Source organism: Melopsittacus undulatus, chromosome 4 (genome assembly GCF_012275295.1).
Source record: "Melopsittacus undulatus isolate bMelUnd1 chromosome 4, bMelUnd1.mat.Z, whole genome shotgun sequence".
Taxonomy (NCBI): Eukaryota; Metazoa; Chordata; class Aves; order Psittaciformes; family Psittaculidae; genus Melopsittacus; species Melopsittacus undulatus.
Genome location: NC_047530.1, coordinates 72,990,359 through 73,001,801, shown reverse-complemented (window position 1 = coordinate 73,001,801; position 11,443 = coordinate 72,990,359).

Here is an 11,443-nt window from a genome sequence, read left to right as displayed (position 1 = left end):
AAATCCTGCTGTAGGCTCCATGGTTGCTGTTGCTTAACTCCATGCTGGTGGCTCCTGGGAAAATGGGGTGGTGAATGCTGATGCCCTGGGCCACAAAGCTGCCCACCCCCATGGCTGCTGAGGGCTCAGCTGCTGCCTGTAGGAGCTGCCTCTCTGCAATTTGCTCTGGGGTGTGTTTTCAATGGTCAGTGTAACTCTGCATCTGTGGGGGAGAAGGGAGTTTTGCCAGCACTGGTGGCCCTGTCTTGCATCCTCTGGGTTTAAATGCCATTTCTAGGTAGCAGGGAAAAAGCACTCTGTAGTAACTGAAGTATGGAAATTGGGGCTTGCAGGAACCTCTTTAACTTCACTGAATCACTGATGCAAACCTGGATCTGTGACTTTGCTTTTTTCCCCCACTCTATTTGCCACACACATGTGCATCTTGAGCTTTTGAAGAAGTGTTACAATGTGCAAGTATTATTTATATGTACTTGAGGTCCTGAGGTGAGAAGTACATGGCTTTAACATCATTTAAACTGCTGTCATATAAACACCAAGTCAACACTCTAGATCAAAGGAGGATTTTGTGCCTCTCAGCGAGAAAAAGTGTTTTTATATGTTTTGTGATCTGTAAACAGTAGATCCCTATGAAATTACTAAAATAATAAAGCATTAAATAAAAAATCATAATGTTTTAACTTAAAATATTACGTGGTTCATGTGAGATATAATTTTAGTTGCTTTTAAACTAGGGGAAGGGGTTAAAGAAGCACACCTGTAATTTTAAGATAATTCTAAATGTATAATTTTCTTTCTTTATTCATGAGGGGATAACTTTATCTCCTGGTGACTGTATAGCTCTGTAGCTCAGCTGGATTTGCCTGCTCTTGGCAAGACTGAAGCTCTACTCAGTGGCATGTCAGCACTGTCTTTGTGATATGAGAGGACAATTGATGTAAAGATTATTTTTCATAACCCCAATTTAGTTTTGAGCTCCTTAGACACTCCTGCTCACAAAGGAAGATAATCTGCAAAGCTTTCATTGTTCCACGGCTTGATTTGTCTGATCCAAGTATCTCCCCATGAATTGCTCACCAACTGAGACAGCTCTAGTGCATCAGCAACTGCCATATATTTTGTATTGCCTTTATTTTTGAAATGCACAATTCAATCCTACAGCTTGCAGCTATACCTTATATATACATGCCTTTTTCAAAAGGTATTTAAGCAACACGTTGAAGCTGGACCATGATGGCACGTGACCTGGTTCAGCAGCAGTGCATGGGGCAGGCAGACCAGCATGGTACAGCTTGCCACAGGCTGTGCCCAGGAGAGGTTTGTGGGCTGGGGAATTTCCTATGCATGGCTGGGTCCCAGGCCTATAGATCAGAGCTACTCCACAAGCTAACTTGAAAAACTTAGTGAAAGATATGCCTGCTCATGAGGAAATTGCCATTTCCAACTCAGGTGGACATCTATAGGACATCATAGGGCTTGTTGCATCAACATCATGGTGGCTGGTGCAGATGGGTTAGGATATATCTCTGCTTTCAATAGGTTTTTCAGTAGTGTGGAGTAGGGAGGTGCTGCTTCCCTCCCTGCTGCAGCTCTGAATTTTGATTGGACCATAACTGGCTGCTTTCCTGGAGGGCTCTCACCTTCAGGTTGTTACCTTTCCCCGTGGGGATGGCAGTGGTCCTGCACTGTGGATACTGTAGTGCCTTACTGGTGCTAGCAGCTGCATTCATGCTGGCTTTCAATGTTCTGCCTCTTTTCTTCTGCAGACTGCTTAAAATCGAGGCTAGTCTCTGTGCCTCTGTACTTCCGCACACCCAGCCTGGTAAAAGAGCCTGGCTTGGTGCCAGGGCTGATGCTGAGGGCACATCACCTCCCTGTAACCTCAGACTTGTCTGCCCTTGTTTTAACTCAAATGGAAGAAAACCCATTTACCAAACACTCATCACTGCAGAGTGCAAAGGCACACAGCATTAATTTGCTATTGATACTTCATATTGATATTTCAAAGTTCAGGTAAACCATTTCAGAACCAGCATCTTGTGTATACTTCCACAGCTCAGAACAGCCCAGCAGATATTTGTGTTTTAGTGAGAAGATGGGTATTAGTTGGTAAGAAAAGACTTGTGCATGCACTCCGTGCTGGTATCTTAGTTTGGCTGCACGGGCTTCTTATTTGACCTGAAATTAATATTTACTCTTGGGAAATGTTTTATGGTCTGTTTGTTTTTGTTTTTCTTTTGTGTTGTTTTTTCCCCAGAATAGTAAATCAGAAGAAATGTTAATTCTCTCCCCCCTACAGAGGGGGAATAGAAGTACAAATCCCATCCCTACCAGGAACCACTATTGCTCTGTCTCCTACCACCCCCCTGCAGACCTCCCCTCTTTCTCAACATCTGCTGTGATGTCTCTAGCTGCACACAGAGATAAGCTCAATTCACTTACACAGTGTCACTGCCACTTACTTGGGCTTTAGAGAGGCAACAAACACTGTCATTGGAGTGTATTATATCTACAGCAATGTGTGTGGTTTGGGGGATCTTCAGAACCACTGGGTTCAGCCCTCCCACAGACATGTGTGTGGGAGCAGCCCAGGGGCAGCTCCCGTGTCTGCTCCAGCTGTGACGTGGACAGAGATACGTCATTTTTCTTCTGAAGATAATCTGCTTGCTACACCAGCTGCCAGTCAGGCTGGAGCCCTGAGATTCTGAGCATGTCTTGTCTGCACTGGGCCCGGAGCTGCTGCAACAAGCATTTGCAATCCAGCAGGCTGAGATTTTGCTCCCAGGTTTTCTGTGTTTTGCTCCAGCACCTGGCTGTGAGTACATCAGACACTGATTGATGGACTTACTGGAGACTGAAAATAGACCCAGGGCTCTCTGTTTTCTTCATCTTCTTGCACACCTGATGGGGAAAAGTGCAGACTCTGCTCTCCCTCACTGTCCCCATCCACTGGCTACCGATGATCCTGGCACATATGTGTCACTTAGTTTCATCCCTCCATCTGTATGCCAAGGGCTTGCTTTAATGAGCAAGAGGGCATTAACTGTAATTAATTGCTCATAATTTTGAAAAAGATCTATGATTTAAATTGATACTAGGAAATACTGTAGACTATACCCTGGGCAGCCCTTTCAATCCCTTGCAGAGAGGATGTGTGGGGAGTCCCTGTGGCACTGTGGGCAATCGTCAGGACAATTGCAATGTGGTGCTTCTCCAGCTCTGCTCTTTCTCTGGCCAAATGGTCTGTCATTTATTTAATGTTGTTACAGGCTGGCCATGAATATACATTTAAATACAGGTGAAGGCTGAGTGCATTTATTTAAATTAGAAGCTATTGCTTGACCTGCCTGTACTTCCATCTCACACTTGTGGAAGACTGATGGGAAGGGACCTCAGAAGGTTAGAGTCCCATCTCCTGCTCACAGCATCTGCTCTAAACCAGAACCAGACTTGATTCATGTTCAGCAGTGTAGAAGATTACTATGTATAACAGATAGAGGGACTGAAGTAACATGGTGATGGGGAGGTTCAGCATCCTTCTTGAGAGTACTTGTCTAATTGTTTACAATCATTATGAAATAATATTCCTCCCTACTGAATTGTCAAGCTGTTTGACTTTGGAACTTTTAACAGAAATCTTCCTAACAAACTCTCATGGCATGACCTTATAAGCTGAGAGTACAGAGGATGTGTTCTCATTTCAGTAATACAGTAGAACTCGGTGGTATTGCTTCCTGTATGATACACATCTCTTAATCATCCTGATTTCCCTCAAGTGTTGTCAGTGTGCTTATGCTACCTGAGATCAGTTCAAAATCCATCCTTAAAGATGCCAACTGAAAACCTTCCTACAGCTCCAATTCCCATCTTCACAATTAATTCCTGTCTAGCAGTGACAGAATGTTTCACTGAAGCTAACATAAAAACCCGTATGTTTTCTATCTGGAAAATTTCTGCTGAAAGCCATTGTGTGGGTTCACCAGCAGCAGGTCCTGATAAGCATGAACAACACCTTATTCTGCATCTTCCTTATCTGTTTTGTTAATCCTGTCTTGAGGCTGCTTGTCAAGAGAAGTAATGCTGAGCACTTCTGAATGACCAGAAAGCTTAAAAACTACCATTCTGGCTGACAAATTTAGAGGCATATTCTAATTAAATATTTTGAGATATTAAGGGTGGCTTTTGCAGTGTCCCTTGTAGATGTTAATTTCCAGGAATTAATTTCATGGCCTGTATAAAGATGGATATAACTTTCAAGTGATGTGTTACCTAGAATTGTAGGGCCACTGGCTTTTATACATTCAGGTTGAACTCCTGTATTTTCTCTGGAGGATGTCTCTGTTGGTTAAGGAGCTGTTTCCAAGGAAACACTTGAAATCAAGGGCAGTAAGCAATTAAGTGTGTTAATTATATTGGGTGGTGCCACGAGACCCAAACTAATCTTGCTGAGGTCTGGGATGTGATGTGGGAGGAGATATGGAGAAATAAACTGTGTAACTTTTCCACAGGGGTAAAAACTAATGAACAAAGCCTATGTAGGATTGCTAAATGAATAGCTGGCACTGTTTTAGTGTAACATTTAGAACATTTGACAAGAAAAGGTATTTGGCTAAATTCATGTTATTGGATTACTAATGTTCAAATATCCACACTGTATACTGCATGCCCTGTCTCTGTGGGTGTGCTGTGAAGGAGCTTTATTGAAAGATGTACAGAATGAGCTGTGGAAATAGATGGCTGTTAGTTGGAAACAAGAGAAATAGATTGTGGCTGAGGGAACAACGAAGGTAAATCTCTTACAGGATTCATGTATATTTTGGGATAGAAAATTACATGGTCAAAATACATACTGTTGCCTGGGAGTGCCAAACGCTGATTTTCTTGAAGTCAGCATTGTAGCAGAGGCTGGTGGTATAAATAATGCTTTAAAGTAAATAACACTTCAAAGAGATGTTTCTGAGCACCAGGGCTCTCAGCAGAGTGCATCAAAAGGCTTTTGGTGGGTTGTGCTGGGACTGATGTGTTCTGGCATTCTGTCTCCCAGGTGCCTACCTTGGGCCTATCACGCAATGCCCTGATGAGAAGCTCAGCACTGGCTTTTTTTACCCCTGAGCTGGGGGAGGTAGCAGGCTGGCTTTGCACTTATTTCTTTGGTCTGTAAATAGCTCCAGCATAGCCATCCAATATCTCCTTTTACTGCCTCGTGGAGAGTGCCTTATCCTTGTAAGTGGTGTTCATTTCCACTGCCTCAAAGGGGGCAGTGAGATGAGTGAAAGGAAATATTACCTTTCTAGTAACAATTTTTTAATGTGTTTGTTGTGCAGTTCATGGAATCCTAGAATGGTTTTGGTTGGAAGAGACCTTAAAGCTCATCCAGTTCTAACCCCACTTCCGTGGGCAGGAACACCTTCTAGACTAGGTTGCTCAAAGTCCCATCCACCCTGGCCTTGAACACTGATAGGGATAGGGCAGCCACAGCTTCTCTTGGCAAAGAGTTGTTACAGTTAAGGGTAGTTCTGTGTATGAAGTCTGTGGTTGTGTTTTCAATTAAAATAACTATTGTTACTAGACCAAGTTTCAGTTATATTGAAAAAGGGTATCAATATTTTAATGTTTAGAGAGACTGTTCACTTAAAAGCTGAGCAGTGTCCTGAAATGGGGGGGGGGGGGGGGGGGGGGAGGGGAAGGTTAAGAAAAAGTTCATATGTTTATACTTTAGCAGTATAGTTGCTTCCTCCAGCTCGTAAATTGTGGAAGAAATTTGGGTTCAGGAAAAAATATTTCCATATAGTCTGCTTGGAGCTGATGTGGAGGAATAGATGCATCCCTGCAAGTTCAGAGGCAGCCTTTACAACTACCCCAGGGATATGCCCTAGCCCCTATACTGGATGGGGATGGGGCTTAGCTGCTGAAAGTAGAACCTGTTCCATGAACTTGTCATGCAGCAAAAACCCCACAAACTAAACAAACAAACAAAACCCACCCAAATCAACCAACCAAAAAACAAAAGGAGCCAACAAGTTGTTAAAATAAGCCTGAGCTTGCTAAAAGGAGTGTCATGAACCCCATGCTGCTGCTGTTGGGAGGAAGAGACAGTCATTGTTGTCATCCTTCTCCTCTTCTGTGCTGGCTTCTCCCTTGCTTGGCTGCAGAGTTGACCTCAGATCTGCAATGGGAGTAGGGATTAGCATTGTGTAGAAGGAAAAAGTCAGTGGCTATTGTTTTTCAACTCTATTGGTTGCTTAACATGAATGTCATTTGAAGGACTAGAAATGTAATTTCTTTTAAAGAGAAAGCATCCTTCTTGCAGCATGGAGTCTCAAAGCAGGGGCCAGGAAGCTGCAGTAGCTGTGTGCATCAGCTGGAGGGATGTACTGAGCCAGCTGTCATCTCTCTTAGAGGAAGGCAGAAATTAAACCGTCACCAAGGAAAGAAGCACAATGGACAGAAACTGTTCAATTATCCAAGGAGCAAAATCACAGCTTCTAAGTGCTTTAATATAACTTAATGAGTTGTTATTCCTTGATTCAAAAAAAAAATGGGATTTTTAAGCAGTCTTAGAAAGCACTTTATACCATCCCATTAGGCTTACAGGGCAATAAAACCATTTCTCTATGTCCAAATGTAAAAAAAAAAATCAATTTCTCTGGAGCCAGTTGTCATTTATTGTTCTCACTTTAGTAACATGATGCAGTCCTGGTCATGGACAAAGTTAGGTTTTGTGGTGTTTGCTCCAGGAGTCAAGATGCTCTCTTTTTTTCTTTTCTTTTTTTTTTTTTTTATTTTTTATCTCCTGGCTTACCCTCCTCTCCATCTGTCCCCAGAAGCCAATGATGGTGCATCTCTTCTCCCTCCAGGCAGCAGGGATACTGGATATTGCAGCAGGATGAGCTGGACCCATTGGTGCAGCTGCACTGAACGGTGAGCTCGGGCTTTCTATGCACAGAGCTCGCTCCACTGGGCACTTCTTCCCTGGGCCCAGGGCATGTCCCATAGCCCTGGAGAACACTAGGGAATGAAAGATTTATTTTAACAAGTTGTGTGACTGGAGTGGAGGTGCAGAGCATGACTGCTGCCTTCATCTTCCCCTTCTAAAGTGCTTTTCACATTTTCATGCAATGGAGTTGGTGAGAATCAGAGTGGGAGCTGCTGCGTGCTGCCAGGCAGGGTCTGGCTCCAAATGTTAGACAGAAGTGGGGCCAAAATAAAGGGATCTCTTGTTCATGGGGAAGGCAGCATGGGTGGAGTGGCTTTGCCATGGAGCATCTGAACTGGAAGCTGTTGCTTAGCTGCATCTGAAAGCTACTATGAGTTCTGTGATGCCTATTCTCCATCCTTTGCAAACATGCATAGCTCAGACCAGATCACATCATCTCACAGAATCATAGAATACCAGGTTGGAAGTGATCTCAAGGATCCTCTGGGCCAACCTTTCTAGGCAAAGCATGGCCTAGGTGGCCCAGCACCCTGTCTGACTGAATCTTAAGTGTCTAAGGTTGGGGAGTCCACCACTTCCCTGGGGAGATTGTTCCAATGGCTGGTTGTTCTCGTGGTGAAAAATGTTCCTTTTGTGTTCAACTGGAATCTCCTCAGGAGTGACTTGTGCCGTGACACTTTGTCTTTTTCATGTGACTCCTTGTGAAAAGGGAGTTTTCATCTTCTTTGTAGCCACTTTTAATACTGGAACATGATGATATGGTCTCCCCTGAGCCGCCTTTTCTCCAGGCTGAGCAAACCCAGTTCTCTCAGCCTTTCCTTGCTTGTCTTCGCAGTTCTTGTACCACCTTCGTGGTCACTTTTTAGACCCTCTCCAGACTGTTCACATCTCTTTTTGTATAGTGGGGACCAAAACTGAATACACTATCCAGTGTGGCCTGGCAAGAGCTGAACAGAGTGGGATGAAGACATCTTTGTCTGCTGGTGATGCCCTTGTTAATATAACCCAGCACGCTGCTGGCTTTCTTTGCTGCAACAGTGCACTGCTCACTCCTGCTGAGCTTGTGTCCACTAGGACCCCCCAGGTCACTTGCCACAGGGACCACAATTCTACATCTCTACTGAAGATGTTTCTGTAGACGTGGGTCTGCCTTGAACCATATTGGTTGTTGCTCCAAACATTGGGACGAATGTAGTAGACCCCGTGTGCTCATGTTGAGTATGCTCATGATGGTGTCTGGAATGAGGCAGCTGTGGGGCACTGTTTCTTCCCACTGAACTCTTGGGCACAGCTAGGAGAGCCGGGGCTCTCCGACAGCCTTCCCCAGGCTGAGTCTTTCACTCCTTTCTGCTTTGAAGGGCACAGCATGCATCTCTTGTGTTGTCTTATGATGTTTTAACACTTTGAACAAATAAGCCTGGCATTAGTGTAATGTATTGCTCCTATTACTGCTGTGCCTAAGAGTCCCAGTGAGCAGATCCCACAGGACTAGAGCCTGCAGAGAGAGAATGGAAGCAATCCTTTCCCAAAAGCTTATATTTGAAGGTAAGAAATAACAAGTAGCTGCCAAAGGGAAATTGAGGGAAAAGTAGACAATTTTACATGTCAGCTGCTGCCTCCCCTGCCCAGGTCTGGTACAACACATTTCTTCTGGGTCTTTCTGTTCCAAGAACATGATAAACTTGTGTGGCATCTGGTTGATGTAGGTGCCTTGCCTTGGGCTCAACACAGCCTGAAGAAGTCCTGGAGGAGAACAATTTGATGGAGTTTATACCCCTACTTTGGGTGCTGCACAGGAGAAATGGCCCAGCTTCCTAGCAGCATGCCAGGAAAAGTAAAACGGAGAGAATTTGCAGGCCAAACCCAGCAATACGTTACTGGCACTCATGATTGCAGTTCCTAGAAGAGCTGGAACTTGGTTACACTGTGTAGACTCTAACGCCTTTCCTGTGTGCAAAAGGGCAGGGTGACCACTGCTACAGGCTTGTGCATCTGTTTCCCTTTCTGAGCTGTTTTGCATCCCCTTTGAGTGCCCAGTCCCACAGCTCTGACTGAGCAGGACCAGCCTTCTTGGAATGGGTGGGCTGACATGGCTTGGAAAAGGGGAACTTGGGTGAGATAAAAGACCTAGTGATGTGTCGTGTTAACACCAGTGTGCTCTAAAGGTCTGTGCCTTGGCAACATAAACTGCAATGGGATTGCATCTGCAAGCTGGTCTTACATGGCAGATGTATGTCAGGTTGACTTGCAGGCACTGTGGCTCTGTGGCAGTTGACAAGTCTTCTTCCTTAGTCTGGATGTAGTTAAAGTGCCTGAGCTGTCTTTTTGCTTTCTCTAAAACCTTCATCATGAAATGAATGGTTTAGAGTCCCTCAAAGAATGACCATGCAAGGTATTAGCAAGAGTAGCTTTAGTATAAATTTATAAAAGCATGACTTGGCAGAATTGGATGGCAAGGCTCACTCTATTACTTACTACATGGATGAAGCATACAAAGGAAAATTAAGCTAAAATCAAGCTAAAAATGATTTATGCAGAGACTGAAGGCACAAAAAGGTAAAGGGAGACCCTCCTGTTGAGTCACAAAGTTCAGGATAGACCCCCAGCTTTCTAAACACCTGAAGGAGCCTATGTTCAGCTTAGGTCTAGCTTAAGTCTCAGACTTGGTCAATGGTTTATGTCTAATGGAATGTATAAAAGCAAAATGGTGGTAGAATAAAGCTAAAATGATTTGTCTAGAAATCGAAGATGCAAAGGGGTAAGGGAGACACTCCCACTAAGTCACAAGGTTCAAAATGGACCCCGTTGCTTTCTAAACTCCTGAAGAAGCCTAGGTGTGACTGTGCCCAATCCTGGTTTCCAGCTTGGACAACAGCTTATGTCTAATGGAAGAAATTTGGGGAATAAAGTTCATGAGGTTCAGAATAGAATCTCTTGCTTTCTAAGCTCCTTGTGGAGCCTGGCTGCAGCTGGACCTAGTCACAGTCTCAAACTTGGTCAACAGTTAGTATCTACAGGGTTACAAGTGTACCAGTTCACCACAAGTGCTAGGACTCTGGCTACCTCTGAGACTGGAACCTCTGAGTTAAGCACTGCCTGTACTCTCCATCCAGCCTGTTGGGGACCACAGGCCATGTTCATCCGTTGACACTCACCACCCTACCACTTAAGCTGGTGCAGAGTGAACAGGCAGGAGGTTTTTGAAGTTGGCTTCTCGCAGCTTCTTTTTGTGCCAGTTGCCCACCCAGTGTGTGTGAACCCCCAAGGGCTGATGAAGCACAGATGGTCCCCACTCAACTGCAAACTAGATTCAAATGTCACTTCTGAGCTGCTCTGAACCTGGGTAGAATTTGGGAATGAGCTGTGTAACTCTGGACTTGCTTGTAAATAAGACTTTTGCTTTGAATGTCCTTGAACCACTCTTCCCAATGAAGAACCTAGAAAAAAAATAAATCTGTGCAGTAGAAAAGTATTTCTTTGGGGATTTTTGATTTGTGTGTATGTGCAAGACATAAACCCATAGCAATGTTTTGGTTTTTTTTTTTCTTTTCCATGCTCTCACAATAAATTTGTCAATATAAGATAAGAAATAGCTATAAAAAGGAATTGCACTCAGATGGGGACCAGAGCTGCTTCTGACTATACAATAGTGAAGTTCTTTACATCTCTTACTTCGCCTGTGTATCTCTTGGGGATTATTTTGCTGTTGGATTTGTCCCCACATAGTATTTATTATTCTTGTCGTAACCAGCCAAAAGGGATAAGTGGAACACAGCTTGCCTCTGATGTCCTCGCTGCTCCTCTGCATACCAGCTTGCAGCTCAGCTTTTCTGATATTTACAGTCTTTTAAACTGTGTATATGAAACCTTAATCTGACAAAGCCTTATGAAGGGAATTGGGGTGCATGTTGTGTCTTGAGCATCAGTAAGGGGAGATTCAAAGAGGGTATCAGTTGATGTGCTGGACGTAGCTGCTTGCTGAGCTCTTACCCAGCACAAGCCCTTCCTGTGCCCACTATAAATGAGAACAGTCAGAGTGCTTGTGTGCAGCCCTGCATGGTCCCCAGCCGTGATGCTTTATTGGGGTGCTCAGCATCCTCTCCCAGTTGGCATTGCTGTTTCTTCCACCACATGCTTCCACCGTCATGCCATTGCCTAGCTATGGAGCTCCTGTGCTGGTGCACTTACAGTTATCTCTTGTAAGTTATCTCTATTTTTTGCAACTTTTCTTTTAGTAGTCTGTGGTGGCAGCTTGAACTGTTTTTTGAAGTGTTTTAATAGCAGAACTACTTAGCAAACCTTTTGTGCCATTTCTCTAAAGACTCAGTGCCAGACTACAGAAAAGCCATAAAACCACTCTATAATCAATAGAGTAAGACAAAAGAGCAATCAATTTCTTATATTTACTTAATCACATAGCATTTGATGCCTGAACTTTAAGTCTTTTAGAGGATTTAGTAACTAACTATCAGTCACATGGGTACTATTGACTTAAACTCATGATGC